Here is a 15,166-nt window from a genome sequence, read left to right as displayed (position 1 = left end):
CACGCATCTTAGATATGCATAACGTACTGAAAAAATATAAGGCTTGCCATCAGCGAGGTTATCGGTCTAAATGGGTCACTCGTTCATTTTAAACATTCCGGAGCTCCACAAGAGTATTTACCAGGAATAAATTGTAGTCATTACTGGCATGGGACTGGCATAAGGCCAGTTTGTATTTGGAGTTTAAAAATCACACAGTGGTGAGTGCCAGGAACTGAAACTCAATAAGTTTCAAATATTAAGTACAATATTAGCTACATGTTCTTAGTGACTGTGAAAACAAGAACGTTAGGTATTCCCGTCAAAGCACTGGCATTCGGACGATGATCAGGAGCCAATTTTTAGCCACAGATCAACCTCCACAGCTGCAGCTATGCAGAAGGTGCTCTGATATGTTTGTCTCTAACTTCTTATACAGTGGTATTGCCTCTAACGTCTTATACAGCGTAAGCTCATAGCGAAGTCTGTGGAAGCAATTAAATGCAAACATGGATGATGTAGTGACAAGTCCAACTACAAAAAACGCATCTGGTCCATGCATGTTGAATTCATTCTTTTTTTTTTTTTTTTTTATATTTCTAAATGAAAACTAAATAACAGGATGTCCAAAATTTTTTCTCGTATTCCTCGCCTATTTTTCCATTAGATCATATCATATTTTGGAGGTACAATTAATGAGTAGTCTTGTGCAATTACTCGCTAAATCGCATAAAGGGCAGATCAAAGATGGAAAAGATTTAAAAAACGGCAAATGCATAAATAAAGTCTTTTTGTAACATCTTTCAGGAAAACAGAATACGGTTCCAAAGTTGACACCTGAACCAAGAACATAATGTAGAAGATCCTACTTGTGCTTCCATGCTTTCACAAAAAAAAAAAAAAGATTTTCATTCAGTCACCTTTAGCTTTGGTTACAGCACACAATGTGGTGGCCAGTTCATGTGTGAAAATGATTCCCCATGCTCCCACAACAACCCACAACTTTCACAATTTGAGTCCTGGAATGTGCCTGTGCCATCAGGGAAGAAAACCTCCATAAATGTGATAACATGGCCATTCAGTACATTCAGGTCGTCAGCTGAGTTCATTTTATTGCCATATAACGTTGTTGAGTCCAGACCTGACCAACTTAAGCAATCCCAGATCACAACACTGCCTCCAGTGGGCACTATGTGTATGGCGGGTCGCTTCATGCGCTTCCCTTCTTCATTGTACACGCCCATCGCTCTGGAATAGGGTCGATTGCATCATATCCAATCTTTATGCTTCCTAGAAAATTCAACCTTTTTTCTCTTATTAGTCTCAACTAACCTGAAAACAATTAAATTCTTAACCCAGTTCCAGTAATTGCAAATCTCTTTAATTGTTTGGTTTGCTTGATTCAGCCCAATAATTTGACCCTACAGAAATGGCAATGTTTTTTTTTTATTGGCCAGGCATTGTACTTTGGTGTGTGCAAGAATAAAATACCAAAACACTCCCATTTTTCCTCTATTTCATCCTGACTTAAAACAGATGAACAGAATGTGCATGAACAGCACCGAGATGCAGAACATAGCACAGATTTTGAGGATGTTTTTCTGCTAGAGTCAGGAAGGATCTTGCTGAATGTGACATCAATGCGAGCTGTTGTGCAATCACTGCTCAAGGACTTTCAGTATTCAAGGTCTGCAGTTATTTTTTTTTAGCTATTATGCTTGGTCACTTACTATACCCAGTCCACACTCTGGATAATAGAACACGGTTGTGCACACGGCCCTTTTAGAAGCATTCGGTCTTTAAGACTACCATATAGGCAACCGTATAGCTCGCTTTCTTACTAATAATGTAATGCATTATCTATGTATATAGCACATGATGCTAGAAGCCACTGCAATAATTTTTTTAAGTTTTACTGAAAATGTAAAAATAAATATTACATCTTAAAGCCATATCGAAGATATTCGAAAGAATCAATGGTACCCATTGGCTGAGAAATGGGACCAAAGAAAATGCTGGTTAACAGTTTACTTGCTTTTATTATTTTCCAGTAGTCAAGATAAGAGTTTAAAACAGTGCTGCTGGGCCCTAAAGCAAGGCCCTTCACCATCAGCTGCTCATATGAATAAGAGGGATGAATGCAAGATGTTCTGGAATACCATAAATGTAAATGTAGAGCCAAAAACAAATAAATGATATAAAGAAAAGAGAAACAATTGTGATTGGGGATGAATATTAAGCCACTGGAAACAATACTAATCAGCTTTACACACCGGTTGTGAGTCAACAGAACTACAGGACTGTCACTGCTGTTTGGTCAAGAGGTCTAAAAATTCTTATAGAAAAACCAGAAACACTGAATATGCATAGAAGCCTAGTGTAGCCTATTTTCGCTACAGTCGATTTAAGACATCATTGTGCTGTAGACTGTTCAATAGAAACTAGACGGTCGATTAGAGAACATGCCCAGTTCCACTCAAAAACGGACACGTCATGAACCCCTTCCATGTCCGTGCATAAAGTTTCTGCTGTCATGGGTCATCAGGTAGTGCAACATGAAGTCAGACAGAATTTATTTAGCAGTATGTATTTGGCTTAAGCTTAAATGTTCACAAATTCTCGCAAAAATACATCTAAAAGTGATTCCCTTTCTATACACATGATTTTAGGTTTGTATAACTAGAATTGTCAATGTCCAGAGTTCTACACACTAGGAGTGAGTATACATTCAAATCCCAAGTTATTGAATACTGGTATTCATCATAACATTTATTCAAAATGTTTTAACCCAGTAAGAATTTATGAAAAAGAAAAAGAAAGGCAGGTGGGGTAGGTTTCAATATAGAGAATAAGGTTTATACCTCTCAAACAGAGAACAGCAGTTGCCCAGATAAGAATCTCATGGAACAAGAGAGGGATCATGTCCAGTAATGTCCAATAAAACCTTGGGATGTGCTCATGCTTACCTATTTTGGTGTAATATTGGACTTCAGTTTGGCCCATTTTGACATGCATACTCACACATTACAACAGACTTAGCACTACTCGACACTGTATTATACCGTTACTGAAGAGAATTAATTTAAAATTGCTTTATCCAGTTTGAACCCAATTGATACAACATGCACCAATGGCCAGACATCAAAGAGAATGGAACTGGCCATGACTTCTAGATGTACAGTAACTCTCTACCCAGTCAACCAGAGTGCCACTAAAATCAGATATGAGCTCATATATATGATGGAAACACTGGTAAGTGCTTTGCTCAGAGTGTGTTACGCTGTTACTAACAGCAGCTCTAAAACATGTGGTGGCTGGCTTCACATGTCGGGAGGGAAGCACATGCTAACCTTATGACTCTCTGATGGGTGGAAATTAGCAAATAAAAACTCAGTTTTAAATGAAGCATGCAGGTGGGACACTTCATCACTTACATCACTCACTTCAGGTGATGTAATTTGCTTTTGAGTTGTATAACCAGAAGCTGTGATAAGCCGCTGCCGTTGTCACCAAGAACCAGGAAATTGTTTGCCGCTGTTGGGAGCCAATGAATTTGAATCACAGAGACAGCAAAAGTGACCACGAGCACAGAAAAGGGACACCTCACTGTGCGCATGCCTCCTTCGAGTTACGTGAAGACAGCCACTACATCTTATTGATCTCCAGCTTTCAGCGTTATCTTTCATCTTCTACATACATGAACCTGCTGATGCTACAGTAACAATTGCTTATAGGGATGCACCGAATGTTCGGCAACCGAAATTATTCGGCCGAAAATAGCCAAAAAAAAGCACTTTCGGTGTTAAATAAGTAAAAAGGCCGAATAAATTTTGCCGAACAATGACGTTTTTAATGACGCGATTAAATAGTAACCCGCGCAGAGTGAGAGGCGCGCGCTTTACGCAGCTAACATGTCAGCAGTGTGGAAGCACTTTAAAGTGTCAGAGAAAGAGGCAAAAATGGCCGTTTGCAGACACTGTTCTGCTGAATTGTCCAGAGGGGGTGCATCTGCAAAAACGTACAACACTTTAAGTTTAATTTATCACTTAAAATCAAGACAGCCCGAACAACATGCAGAGTACGAGAAAGACACGGCGGCGGCTACGGCAACAGCAGCAGCGAATCCACATTTTTTGCACTATTTAATGCACATTTGTTGTTGTAGACATACAGAGTTACCTTCTTTTAGCAGTCAGTTATAGGCCTAACATAGGCTATTCAAGAAGGGGGGCTTCAAAGTTCGGAGGAAACACGGGATAATCTTCGGCCCTCTCTACTGAGTGGTAGTAGTAGCCTTAATGTAGAAGCCCCCCAGTAACAGGAAGGAATAGGGCACGACTAAATTAAGGAGAAAATCCTTAATTAAAAAAAATCTGAAAAAAAAGAAAAAAAAAAAAAAAGAATTGCACTACTCTCTGTCCTGGCAGTATCTGCATCCCAGCCAGGGACGGCATCTCCAGCATCTTTGTGATTTGAATTCAGTGGCTCCTAACAGGGGTAAACAATATTTCACTAGGGAGCAAGCGACACAGTGAAAGGGACACCTTGGTAAGAAATTTGCCTTTGAATGTGGAGAATTCGCCGTTTTTAATTCACTGGTTTAGTGAATATATAGAGAAAATTTTAACACTGACCTTTTAAGTTATTATATGCAATGTCACAGTGATTACAGAGTTGGATAATCCAGTAAGACAATCCTAAAAGTTTGGGTGTCAGATTGCACTGCTGCAGTAGAAATATCAAGCTGACATTCTGTAAAGCTTTTGCTGTGCACTCAGTATTAATGTTTATTTTTCTCGATATTACAGGCACCAACAGAAGGAAAATTTAATTGCAGTGGAAATCCGATGTTTGATTACACCGTATTACTGACACTTTTTTTTCTCCTCATAACGGTTAATTCAACATCTGTCCAGTAAATGAACCAGAAGGCGCATCCCTAATCACACACCAGGGCTTTCAAAACAGAAAGGCCATCCAAAGTCATATTCTAATCCAAATCCTTTACATGGTCAATTCTGACTGTCTCGTCGTGGTTTGAACGCCTGGGCTTTTTCAGGACTGACTGAACACTTTGCACGCACGCCAGCACTGGCCTCAGCCACACACTGTTTGTTCTGTTCAAAACATCCTGATGGTCCCATATCTCCGCTGATCAAGATGGCCTTATTACACGGAAGAATGTAAAGGTTTTGGGAAAAGCTCTTAAAAAAAGTTGTGGGTGTGGTATACATGAATATCTTGCTAACAGAAAAACTTGAGTGCATTTTTCCAAAAAAAAATAATAATAATAATAAAAAAAAGCACAGCAGATTTTATAAAATATGCTAACATGAACACAATTGTAGCAATGAAACCCTGCACCACAGAAAGGATAGTCTCCTAGCGAGTCATCATTCTGACATCATTTTGACAAAATACAAATCTCAAGTTTATATAGCATGTTTACTAGAGATATGGGAAAAAAAATTGAATTCAGTGAACTATCTTGATTCTTTTGTGTGACAATCTAAAGGATCGCCAAACTGACCACAAAATCTAATCTTATTAAATTATTTATTTATTTATTTATTTTATAAGCTTGCATTTGAGGTGGTTTAAAAAAAAAAAAAAAAAAAAAAATGTGGCAGGTTCTCTATAATCCTACAGCTGGTGCACTCTAAACTATTCACACACTGGCAGGCAGCACAGCATCCTATGTAATTGGAGCGAATTATGGCCTGCGCTTGTTTAGAACTGTAACAAAATCTACATAATATAATAATAAAATAAAATAATGTAGCTTAAAATCAGGGTATTTAGGATTCTGTAATACCTATAGAATCATCAAACTCAAACACCACTTAACCATCAGGATAATTTCGTATTGGGTGTTCCCTGGTGATTCCCTTCTCTAATGTTTAAACAAGTGTAAAACACTACACAAAGAATAAAATCACAAAAACACAGAATGGCATAGTACACTATCACTTCTTAAAAGAGTTCCAAATGTTTCTGTAAAAAAAAAAAAAAAAAAAAAAAAAAAACTGTTGCAGGGTTTTAACAAGGAACCTTATAGACTTCTGCCAGAGGGACAAACTGAAGAATGCATTTTGATCGATTTTAAACAGTTCAAGAGAATCAAGAGGGATGCCTGATACGATATCATCACGACACCAAAGAGCAGATTCAATAGCACAAATTTTTTTTTTTTAAATATAATGATTGAATATTAAATCTGTTTGTGTTTTTTTTTCCCAATTGCAAAAATGTAAAAAAATTTTAATAAAAAAAAAAAGTTACATAGATTTGAGTCAGTGGCACAATACAAGAATAGCCACAAAACAAATAATTGTAATACATAACTGAATGTATTGAAAACAAAATGACAAATGCAGTCCATAAGCAGACGTTCTAATATCTAATCTTAGAAATTTTTAATTATAGATTTGTTTTACAGCAATTTGGCAACAAACCACCTGAAAGAAGCCTTCTGCCCTACTTTCTTGTCCAGTGCACCTGACATAAGGACCAGAGCTAACCCCTGCAAGATAAATGTTTGGGACTGGCACCTACAGTACTGTCCTTGACGGACCAAACACACAATAAAACCGACTGTTCATAATACGTGCGAATGCTTCCCAACAACCTGGAGACGCAAAAACCTAGAAAATTCCTGCTGTGTGACTGTGAGCAGAGTCAAACAACAAGACGGGCAACAATGCAAGTGCTTGTTCCCACAATTCAAGCAAGTCACTAGGGGACTTTAAACTGGTGGGTGAACAGCACATGTAACAATCATTGCTAAAAGTGGCCTATTTCTTTCTCAGTCAGACAAAACATGATAAAGACTCATGCTCACCCTTATGTTCAAGTTCTAACACACATCGTGTAATTGAAAGGTATTTAAAAAGCCTGGGCACTGACATGCACTTCATAAAAAATAAAAACTTTTACATACATTTCTTACTATAACAACATAGAAGCAAAATGCTTTCCCAAGAAGCAGAATTAACATTAACATTTTCACTTTTCTTAGACAAAATAAGAAAAAAAAAGTTAAAAAAGCACGGGTCCACATGCTACATTTGTGTCCCTTGTTTCTAAAAAAAATGAAATAATCTTTACTCACAAAACTAGGCTTGGTCTTTTGTCATCAGAATCGCCTGCAAATCCCAACTCGCAACCTTTTCAACAAACACCGGCGAGGATCCGTCGGCTTTAATTGCATAAAACAGTCACATGTGTGATTAGCCGCTGCAGCAGAGAAGGAAAGGTTCAGAGCTGATGCTTAGAGAGAGCTGCAGTACTGCTTTGAGAGCACACATACTGTACACACAACCACGCACGCGCGCACACACACACACACACACAGGTTCCTAATCTCCTGTTGAATTTCACATGGGGCCGTCCCACTACAGCGACAGAGTGAATGTACACACTCCACCGCCTGGCTAAGGAAAGTAAAACTAAAGGAAGACTCGGAAAGCACACATATCTTGCTTATGATGCTCACACTTGGGAAAGTCAAGAAGGCCATGGGAAAACAAAACAAAAACAGTGCTGCAAGAGAGTGGGGGGAAAAAAACAGATACAAAGTTTAGTTCGGAGGAATCCGAGGGTGGAACGTTGAGCCAAGAGTGATGGAGCAAACCTGGAACCTATTAGAGGAGAAAGTGTGAGGGCAAGTGCAGGAGATAGATGGAGGAACTGCTCTCTTATGACGTCACACTCCACTCCCCAGCCCTTTATACTCGAAAACTGAACGTGTATCAGACAGGCTTGATCAGATAGAGATGTACAGTACACCGGAATAGTACTATGATTGATGCAAACAAACAGGACAAAACTTAAGTTTTAATCAGGCCTGAAATTTAAAATGAGACTCAACAACGTTCCAAACTCACAAAACAAAACAAAAAACAATAATAATAATAATAATAATAATAATAATAATAGCTATACTTAATGTTATACTTAGTTATTGCTATACTTACTATGGTTGGCCATTGATATATCGATATACAGGCAAAAAACTGAAGTATAAAGTTCAGTGGTGTAGTTTCGTAGTGTTCCTCCTCTAGAAGTGAAGATATGTCAATTGCAGAGACCAGGGGAGTAAAACAGAGGAGGGACTTAGGGGAGCTCTTAATCTAGCTTTTGGGCAGGCTCCCCTTATTTGGCTATGAGGCAATCATACAAGAGAGATGCAGTCTTGCCCAGCTTAAAGTCTGGCCCCACTGTGGCCTTTTTATTTTCACATCCATCTAATGTTATCAACGACTAGCTTTAAACTTACTCAAACATAGCCAAACAATTTCGGCCACAAGAACTTTCCTTAAACCTAAAGAAGTGCCCAAAAAAAAAAAAAAAAACTCTGAACATGAGTGTTCGGTTTCAGAAGCCAGACCTTTGGTAATAAGCCTGACTATGTTTAAATCCAAGACAAATAAACCATCCTTCTTATGTGCACGAACTGCATGGTTAATTGCCTTATGTGGACATTAATTCGTCCTTTATTATAGCTTAATTAGGGGATTAGACAACTGAGAATACCAGCCAAAGAGTGCAGCTTGATCCTCATCATTAGCCATGTCAATCTTTACCTGTTGTCATGGAAGCCATAAGGAACCTCACAACAAGAACACTAATAATCATGGGTTATTAAAAAATATTATATTTTTTTTGCAAAGTATAATGTCCTGATTAAATCAAGAATATATAGGTTTGCCCTATCACACAACAGCTTCCAGCCCAAATTACGGTAGCCTACTTTATAAGTGCAAAATACATTAAGAACTTAAAAACACAAGAGAAAATGTAGTTACAAAATGAAATTTTATCCATGTAAAAATCTCTGTATATGAAAACATACACAAAAACTTTAATGTAATGAAATTTAAAAAATATATATTTCATTCAAAGTGAAACTCACTTTAAAACAAAGTGAAACATATTAGATTTATTACAAGTAAAGTTAAATTTGTGAAAAAGAAGATGACGATCATCAAGACCCTCCACAAGGAGGTTAAGCCACAGAACGCCTTCACTAAATGGGCTGGCTGTTCACAGTGCTGTATTGAAGCATATTCAAAAACAGAAAATTGCTTAAAAGGGAAAATGTGGTAAAAAAAAAAAAAAAAAAGTATACAAGCAGACTGCAGTCGAAAGAAGATCATCCAGCAAAACCAGCTCAAGAACTTGAGAGAGCTTCACAAATAGAACAATGAGGCCTGAGTCAGTGCATCAAGAGCCACCATGCACAGATGTTTTCAGGAAATGGGCTACACCTATTCGAATTCCTAGTTTCAAACAACTGCTGATTCAGACACAACATCAGAAGTGTCTTACCTGGGTTAAGGAAAGAAGAAAAAAAAAAAAAAAAGTGGATTCTTGCTCAGTGGTCAAAATGAGATTTTGCATTTCATTTGAAAGTGAAGGTCAGAATCCAAGTTGTTTGAAGTCCAGCATGAAGTTTACACAGTCTATGATAATTTGATGTGCCACGTCATTGGCTGGTGTTGTTCCACTGTGTTTCATCATGCTTCTGTTTGCTGTCAAGCTTTATGGAGATGCCAATTTCCTTCATCAGCATAAATTAGCACCTGCCCACAATGCCAGTGCCAACTACCACTAACTGGTTGGCTGACAATGATATTACTGGGCTTGACTAGACCCTCAAAACCCACAGAGAATTTAAAGGCTATTGTCACGAGTACGAAGAGAACACCCAAACCAAAAATATAGACTAGCTGCGGGCTGTTATAAAAGCAACCTGGTCTTCAATAACACCTCAGCAGTGCCACAGTCTGATCGCCAATGTCATGTCACACTGATGCAGTACTTTGTGGCAAAAAAATAAATAAATAAAGTGACCAAGGCCTGGTATATTGTATGAGTGCGTGCATGCGGGGATGTGGAAATATAACTATACTATATTTAACAAACCTTTCACTCTTGAGATATCACACTAACAAGATTCTGTTAGATAATACAACACAATACTGTCTCTACCACCTCCTAGTGGCAAAGGCATAATAAATATTTGTGTTTGCTATTAGAATGCGCTAATACTTTACATAAAACATTTTTCATCATGTTTTTCATCATCGTTGATACCGCTTAATCCTGTGTACAGGGTTGTGGGGGGCCTGGAGCCCCTCTCAGGAGACCCTAGACCACGAGGTGGGGTACACCGTGGCTAAGTTGCCGATCCATCGCACGCACACCAAGAAATTTGGGAACGCCAGTTAACCCTAATCTGCATGTCTTTAAACTATGGGAGAAAACCAGAGTACCCGGGGAAAACCCACCAAGCACATGGAGAACATACAAACTCCACACACACACACACACTCAAGGTGTGAATTAAACCCCAACCCTGTGGGAGTAAATCCACACTTCTAACCAGCACGCCACCATGAAACCCACATGAAATCATACTTGCTAAAAAGCAAAATCACAAGATCAGATAGGTCATAGCACAGTAATGTCTAACAACTACTTTAATACTAGTTTAAATTACTGTATGTGTGAAGCTCTGCATGTTCTCTCAATAACCATGTTTCCTGCAGGTTCTCCATTAACCTGTTCCTAAGATGGGTGTTGGCTCCATTGCCTCAGGATTAATACGAAAGATGAACAAACGTTAAAAATGCCCTTGCTATGCTTCTTATAACTTAAAACAAAAGTAAGACAATAGCGAAAGAAGGAAAAAAAAATAGAATGCAAAGCAACAAAACAGTCCTGAAGAGGTCAGGGAAATGTACTAGGAATCTTCATTCGATGCAGTGTGGAACCTGCAAACCTCAATCTTCCATGAAAATATCCATCATATAATCAAATATTATAAATCTGTAATACGGACGAGTAAAATGGTTATCTCTGAGAATATATGGTTCACAAAGGGCACTCCCCCCACCCCCCTGCTCTGTACTTGTGCTTAGAATCCTCGACCCTCCGATACCGATATTGTACCACACTGTCCCCTAGTGGGACAACAAAAGACCTGAAGCTTACTTAAATGCACCGAAGTATTGCAAGTATTGTTTTTGGGGGGAAAAGAGAGGAGGGGACAGCACAGTGTCCCTTGCACCTTCAATACCTCGAATGGAGGAAAGCCAAATACAGAGTACTTTAAAGTGAGTTGTTCCCTCTGATCACAATCTTTTTACCAAGCATAGAAAAGAGCCCATTGGCATTAAAATCCACGTGTACCCTAATGACATTTTAACTTTTGTTCTAGGAAAGACTATGTAAATCTCCAAAGTAGTACAAGACAAGAAACCTCATGACAGCAGCGCTAACTGTATTTTAAAGAGAACAGATCCCCTACCCACACCCACACACACTACAGTATAAACTATTCCTAATAACGATGCCTACCTTATACGGACTCCTCACAACAAATATATCAGCAAATATAACGATGCTGGGAGAAGAGCTACAAGCACATTCATATGAAGTGATAACATAAGTTGCACTGAAAGTGTTCATATATAACGAAAACACATGCCGCTTATTCATCGAAAAAGTATCATTAGTATTTTGAGAATGTCAACTCGACAGCATTTATCACATAATGTGGTTATAATAGATAGTACTCCACCCTTACACTGCATTGGAATTGTCAAATCTATACACATACATGTATACCTTACATACTGCACAAACACACACAACTACATTCTTTTAAACCAACCTTTCTTTTATTATGCTCAGCTAAGTGCAATTTACTGTATATGAACATATGGAATATAGCACATACAGTACATAATGTATCAAGGCTTCAAATTACAGCACAAAACAGCAAGAAAGGATGTACAGATACAGATAAGATCTTCAAAGGCTGTATTGTTTTTAAGAGTATCAAGTATCAACATCTACGGTCATTAAAATCACATTATAGACATATTATACTGCACATGTGCCAATCATTAAACATCATGCTATTCAGCAGTATGGTAACTAACCCTGTTACATGCAGGAAAAGGCTTCCAGGATGAGCATCATGCCGTTCTAAAGCAGCTTAATGACAGCTTCCTGCAAGTTGTTTTTCCTTTTTTTTTAAAAATCAGAAAAAGAATTGCATTTCTCCCTCTCACAGAGGGCAATCTTATAATTTTGGTTCCTACACAAAAGGTTTACACTAGAAAGCTTTTTGCATTGCATCAGTACATAATATTAATCTCTTATTCCTCATACACCATTCGGTCATTCTGTGAGTTCTTTTCGTCTGTGTTGTACAGCTGTCTGCTTCTCCCATATTTGACAAAGACACCGTATGAATTAAAATATTAATTATAAATACTAATATAAGCTTTAGGGTCACTGTAGACCCCTAGCCTATCCTTGGGAACAAGGTGAGAAAATTCAAGGGTGGAATCTGACATAGCCAGTCCACTCAGCTGAGCTGCATGTTTTTTGGACAGTGGGAGTAAACCCAAGAACCTGAAGGTACCCCACATGGGGAGAACATGAATTTGAGCTCAAAATTAATATAATAGTGCCGACACCACAGTAACCAAGCCATATACTTTACAATATGGTCATCTTTTATGGAATTTAAACATGGCTATCTATTACATGTCATTCTGCGACACAGATTCTTAACATTAAAAAGATCATGCATCATTCATTATTCTTGATGCACCAGAAGAAGACATTGTTGTGAAACACTAGACACCGGATATCCTTGACCTCCTTCAAGCCAAAGGAATCTGGAAAACGTCCAACTGTGTAGACAGATCACATATTTGGAATACCAAACATTCCTGAGAAGCTTTTTGAAGTGGGACAGGATAATGCATTTGCCCATGTGATCACAAGAGGGCAGAACTGAGCAGCATTCAGAGCCATTATGTAAGCCATATACAGTTCTCGCCATTATGTTAACTCCAAGTCAGGTGAAAATAATCTAAGACGCCAAAATATTCATTAACGTATGATTGAATCAGAAGTAACATATAATGCTGTCATATTCTGGTAGGACATAGCGCTTGTTGTGTTGGCTTTTTTAATGTCTGTTCATATATCTTCCTTGTATGGTCAAGGATATGCAGGACAAACAAGTAGTTGTATTACAATGATTAGACAACACTTAGTTCCGACCAATTAATCTGATTGAACAAGAGGCACAATCAGATTGCTTGGTCAGTTATAATGGACAGTAGCACAACTGGGGTATCTAACCATATGCATCACGCCGTGGGCCGGATGCTCTAATAACTGAATTACATTCACTGTTGATCTAAGCATGGGGGATAGTAGGTCACTACAGTCCACCATACTAAAAAGAGAGCAGCTGTCGTCCGAAAAACAGACTAAAAACTAGTCACAGAAGCACTTTCAGCAAGAAAACACATCTAATAACATTGTGTCACCTTATACAACACTTTGACTCCTTAATAATTGCTTCCAAGTCATTCCGAAACGCATCTAAACTGTCCGTGTGCTTTTATTTACGGCCAAAAGCTGAACTAGTTCCTAACACAAGGCTGGATTCCAAATCACTCTCCAACCCCTGATCAAGGGCCCTACTTCTTGTGTGTGATAATAGATTGTAGTCAGTCAGACTGAGATCTGGGGAGTTTGAAGGCTGGACCAACAACCTTAAACTCTTTATTTCAAAGTTTTTTTTCTTTATTTTTATTGTTTTCAACATTACATAATAATACTGAGAACTAAAATTATGACGAAAATGTGGAATTATGTTGTCTTTTTTTTTTCAAACCATCTTAACTGAATTTAAATCGGGTGATTGTGGAGACCAGGTCATCTGATGTGGTCTTCCATAGCTCTCCTTTTTGGACGAATAGCTCCTACATAACCTAGAAGTGTGGTTGGGCCTCCGAGCGGGGCAGTGGTAAATGTATCCGCCCCATCATCCGGAGATCGCGACTTTGATTCCCGGGTGATCCTGTAACCTCTCCCAGCTGGAGGCCTAGAAAGAGCTGATTGGCCGAGCTCTCTTAGAGGGCTTAATCCCACATCACGGTTCTACAGCCAATTAGGAGCGTCTGTAAGCGCATGCAAGCGGAATTGGAAACAACTAAATTAGGAAGAAAAAAAAAAAAAAAGTGTGTTTGGGTTTATTGTCCATTGTCATCTAACATGTCCTCTACATCTAACAAAGACAACAGTTAGAACCAAAAATCTAAAATTTGGACTAATCAGACCAAAAGCACAATTTTCCACTGATCTAATGTTCATCTCTTGTGTTTCTTGGCCCGAGCAAGTCTTGTCTGCTTGTTGTTTTTCCCCCCAAGTAATGGTTTCTTTGCCACAATTCAGCCATGAATGCCTGACTCACACAGTGGATCTCCTCTGAACAGTGGATGTTGAAATATGTCTGCTGCTTGAACTCCAAGAAGTTTTTATGTGAACTCTAATCTGAGGTGCTATAAATCTATACTTCTAGGCTGCTCATTCTAATAAACCTATCCTCTGTAGCAGAGGTAGCCCTCAGTCCTTCATTCATGGGACAGGATGGTCCTTCTGAGAGTCAGTTTTATCATAGTGTTGGTTTTTTGGTTTTGGTGACTACACTTGGGTTAACTTTAAACATTTAAAGTTCTTGAGATTTTTCGAATGAACTGTCCTTCAAGTAATCATGGACTGTCTTTTCTTTAGCCGAGTGTTTCTTGCCATAATATAGATTTGTACAGTAGTTTTAGTAGCACTTATAGGGCTAATGACTACGTAAAAGACAACTGATGATCTGAAACACATTAAGAAGGCAAGAAATATCACAAATAAACTATTGAAAAGGCAGATCTATAAATTCAGAGGTAAATGAGAGGATGCGAATAGTGTGCCAAGCTGTCAACAAAGCTAAATGTTTCTAGTTTGGATAATCTACAAACCTATTTCGAGTTGTTTAACAATTTTGTTTACTACTAAACATATCCATGTTATTTTATAGTTTGGATGGCTTCAGTATTAAATGTACAATGTTAAATAATAAGGAAAATAGGGAAAAAATGTGTCCAAACTTTCGACTGGTACTATAGACACATACATACATATAAATACCCTAGTGTCACACCCATTCCAAGACCATGGGCATTAACACACATACCCATGGTCACATGGTCACCCTCTGTTATAATGACCTCCACTCATCTGGAATGCTTAGCACAAGGTTTTGTATGGGGATTTGTTCTCATTCAGCAACAAGGGAATTAGTAAAGTGAGGCACTGATGTCAA

General features: G+C 38.3%; 1 protein-coding gene across 5 annotated transcripts in view; it reads right to left on the bottom strand.

Moving 5' to 3' along the window:
- plce1 (phospholipase C, epsilon 1) overlaps positions 1-15,166 on the bottom strand; it is an 82,451-nt gene that overhangs the window by 53,207 nt on the left and 14,078 nt on the right. Inside the window, exon 1 of one of the 5 annotated variants that reach the window (XM_053511207.1) lies at positions 7,091-7,222. The exons of the other annotated variants lie outside the window; for them this stretch is intronic. The gene's annotated coding sequence lies outside the window, so the exon portion shown is untranslated. Of the gene's footprint in view, positions 1-7,090; positions 7,223-15,166 lie in introns of those variants that run through there. 5 annotated transcript variants of the gene reach the window in all.

Source organism: Clarias gariepinus, chromosome 14, assembly GCF_024256425.1.
Source record: "Clarias gariepinus isolate MV-2021 ecotype Netherlands chromosome 14, CGAR_prim_01v2, whole genome shotgun sequence".
In the NCBI taxonomy this organism is placed as follows: domain Eukaryota; kingdom Metazoa; phylum Chordata; class Actinopteri; order Siluriformes; family Clariidae; genus Clarias; species Clarias gariepinus.
The sequence above is the reverse complement of the archived record's forward strand: the minus strand, read 5'-3'. Positions and strand labels throughout refer to the sequence as shown.